This window comes from Aegilops tauschii, chromosome 6, assembly GCF_002575655.3.
Source record: "Aegilops tauschii subsp. strangulata cultivar AL8/78 chromosome 6, Aet v6.0, whole genome shotgun sequence".
Classification (NCBI taxonomy): domain Eukaryota; kingdom Viridiplantae; phylum Streptophyta; class Magnoliopsida; order Poales; family Poaceae; genus Aegilops; species Aegilops tauschii.
In genome coordinates this window covers 448,554,914-448,559,219 of record NC_053040.3, presented here as the reverse complement: position 1 = coordinate 448,559,219, position 4,306 = coordinate 448,554,914, and positions in this window count along the sequence as shown.

Here is a 4,306-nt window from a genome sequence, read left to right as displayed (position 1 = left end):
TAAAAGTAAGAACTTCATTCTCGGGAGACAACGGAGAAGATAGGGAACTAGCCATAACGACAAGCAAGCAAAACAGAGGCAAACGGAAAAGAGAGGGTGAATAAAACGGCAAGGGTGAAGTGGGGGAGAGGAAAACTAGAGGCAAATGGAAAATAATGTAATGCGGGAGATAAGGGTTTCTGATGGGTACTTGGTATGTTGACTTTTGCGTAGACTCCCCGGCAACGGCGCCAGAAATGGCTCGTTGTCGGGAGTCAAATCTTGACTTGACTTCACAAAAGCCTCCCCGGCAATGGCGCCAGAAATCCTTCTTGCTACCTCTTGAGCACTGCGTTGGTTTTCCCTTGAAGAGGAAAGGGTGATGCAGTAAAGCAGCGTAAGTATTTCCCTCAGTTTTTGAGAACCAATGTATCAATCCAGTAGGAGGCCACGCACGAGTCCCTCGCACCTACACAAACAAATAAAATCCTCACAACCAACGCAATAAAGGGGTTGTCAATCCCTTCACGGTCACTTACGAAAGTGAGATCTGATAGATATGATAAGATAATATTTTTGGTATTTTGATGATAAAGAGAAATAAAGATGCAAAGTAAAATAAAAGGCAATAGAAATAGCTAAGTGTTGGAATATTAAATATGATGGAAAATAGACCCGGGGGCCATAGGTTTCACTAGTGGCTTCTCTCGAGAGCATAACTATTACGGTGGGTAAACAAATTACTGTTGAGCAATTGACAGAATTGAGCATAGTTATGAGAATATCTAGGTATGATCATGTATATAGGCATCACGTCCGTGACAAGTAGACCGACTGCTGCCTGCATCTACTACTATTACTCCACACATCGACCGCTATCCAGCATGCATCTAGAGTATTAAGTTCAAAAGAACAGAGTAACGCTTTAAGTAAGATGACATGATGTAGAGGGATAAACTCATGCAATATGATATAAACCCCATCTTGTTATCCTCGATGGCAACAATACAATACGTGCCTTGCTGCCCCTACTGTCACTGGGAAAGGACACCGCAAGATTGAACCCAAAGCTAAGCACTTCTCCCATTGCAAGAAAGATCAATCTAGTAGGCCAAACCAAACTGATAATTAGAAGAGACTTGCAAAGATAACCAATCATACATAAAAGAGTTCAGAGAAGATTCAAATATTGTTCATAGATAAACTTGATCATAAACCCACAATTCATCGGTCTCAACAAACACACCGCAAAAGAAGATTACATCGAATAGATCTCCACGAGAGTGGGGGAGAACATTGTATTGAGATCCAAAAGGAGAGAAGAAGCCATTTAGCTAATAATTATGGACCCGAAGGTCTGAGGTAAACTACTCACACATCATTGGAGAGGCTATGGTGTTGATGTAGAAGCCCTCCCTGATCAATGCCCCCTCCGACGGAGCTCCGGAAAAGGCCCCAAGATGGGATCTCACAGGTACAGAAGGTTGCGGCGGTGGAATTAGGTTTTTGGCTCCGTATCTGGTAGATTGGGGGTATGTAGGTATATATAGGAGGAAGAAGTACGTCGGTGGAGCAACATGGGCCCCACGAGGATGGAGGGCGCCCAGGGGGTAGGCGCGCCCCCCTACCTCGTGCCTTCCTGGAAGCTTTCTTGACATAGGGTCCAAGTCCTCTGGATCACGTTCGTTTCGAAAATCATGTTCCCGAAGGTTTCATTCCGTTTGGACTCCGTTTGATATTCTTTTTCTGTGAAACTCCGAAATAGGCAAAAACAGCAATTCTGGGCTGGGCCTCCGGTTAATAGGTTAGTCCCAAAAATAATATAAAAGTGTATAATAAAGACCATTAATGTCCAAAACAGAATATAATATAGCATGGAACAATAAAAAATTATAGATACGTTGGAGACGTATCACTAGCATATTTAAGTCTAATCCACTTCCTATGCATAGGGATTTTGTGATCAAACAATTTATTGGATCAAGAATCAACTAGCATAGGAAGGCAAAACAAGCATGACTTCAAAAATTTCAACACATAGAGAGGAAACTTCATATTATTGCAATATGTAGAAGCATATGATCCTCTCTCATAATAATTTTCAGTAGCATCATTAATGAATTCAACCATATAACCAGCACATAAAGCATTCTTTTCATGATCTACTTGCATAGAAATTTTACTACTCTCCACATAAGCAAATTTATTCTCATCAATAGTAGTGGGAGCAAACTCAATAAAATAACTATCATGTGAAGCATAATCCAATTGAAAATTAAAATCATGATGACAAGTTTCATGGTTATCTTTATTCTTTATAGCATACGTGTCATCACAATAACCATCATAAATAGGAGGCATGCTTTCATCATCATAAATTTGCTCATCAAAACTTGGGGGACTAAACATATCATATTCATCAAACATGGCATCCCCAAGCTTGTGGCTTTGCATATCATTAGCATCATGGGTATTCAAAGAATTCATACTAACAACATTGCAATCATGCTCATCATACAAAGATTTAGTGCCAAACATTCTAATGCATTATTCTTCTAGCACTTGAGCACAATTTTCCTTTCCATCATTTTCACGAAAAACATTAAAAAGATGAAGCATATGAGGCACCCTCAATTCCATTTTTTTGTAGTTTTCTTTTATAGACTAAACTAGTGATAAAACAAGAAACAAAAAGATTCGATTGCAAGATCTAAAGATATACCTTCAAGCACTAACCTACCCGGCAACGGCGCCAGAAAAGAGCTTAGTTGACGGGGTGTTAGTGCCTCTTACCTAGCCTCCCCGGCAACGGTGCCCGAAAAGAGCTTGATGTCTACTACACAACCTTCTTCTTGTAGACGTTGTTGGGCCTCCAAGTGCAGAGGTTTGTAGGATAGTAGAAAATTTCCCTCAAGTGGATGACCTAAGGTTTATCAATCCATGGGAGGCGGAGGATGAAGATGGTCTCTCTCAAGCAACCCTGCAACCAAATAACAAAGAGTCTCTTGTGTCCCCAACACACCCAATACAATGGTAAATTGTATAGGTGCACTAGTTCGGCGAAGAGATGGTGATACAAGTTCAATATGGATGGTAGATATGGGTATTTGTAATATGAAAATATAAAAACAGCAAGGTAGCAAGTGGTAAAAGTGAGCGTAAACGGTATTGCAATGCTAGGAAACAAGGCCTAGGGTTCATACTTTCACTAGTGCAAGTTCTCTCAACAAGGATAACATAATTAGATCATATAACAATCCCTCAACATGCAACAAAGAGTCACTCCAAAGTCACTAACAGCGGAGAACAAACGAAGAGATTATTGTAGAGTACGAAACCACCTCAAATTTATTCTTTCTGATCAATCCGTTGGGATATTCCTATAAGTGTCACAAACAGCCCTAGAGTTCGTAGTAAAATAACACCTTAAGACACACATCAACCAAAACCCTAATGTCACCTGGATACTCCAATGTCACCTCAAGTATCCGTGGGTATGATTATACGACATGCATCACACAATCTCAGGTTCATCTATTCAAACCAACACAAAGAACTTCAAAGAGTGTCCCAAAGTTTCTACCGGAGAGTCAAGACGAAAACGTGTGCTAACCCCTATGCATAAGTTCACAAGGTCACTGAACCAGCAAGTTGATCACCAAAACATACATCAAGTAGATCACACGAATATCCCATTGTCACCGCAGATAAGCACATGCAAGACATACATCAAGTGTTCTCACATCCTTAAAGACTCAATCCGATAAGATAACTTGGGAAAACTCAATCCATTACAAGAGAGTAGAGGGGGAGAAACATCATAAGATCCAACTATAATAGCAAAGCTCGCGATACATCAAGATCGTGCCAAATCAAGAACACAAGAGAGAGAGAGACAGAGAGAGAGAGAGAGAGAGAGATCAAACACATAGCTACTGGTACATACCCTCAACCCCGAGGGTGAACTACTCCCTCCTCATCATGGAGATCGCCGGGATGATGAAGATGGCCACCGGTGAAGGATTCCCCCTCCGGCAGGGTGCCGGAATAGGGTCCCGATTGGATTTTCGTGGCTACAGAGGCTTGCGGCGGCGGAACTCCCGATCTAGGTTTCTTTCTGGGGGTTTCTGTATTTATAGGAATTTTTGTCATCGGTCTCACGTCAGGGGGATCTCCGAGTCGTCCACGAGATAGGGGGGCGAGCCCAGGGGGTAGGGCGCGCCCTCCACCCTCGTGGATGGCTCGGGACTCTTCTGGCCCAACTCTTTTACTCCAGGGGCTTCTTTTGGTCCATAAAAAATCATCAAAAATCGGCACGTCAATTGGA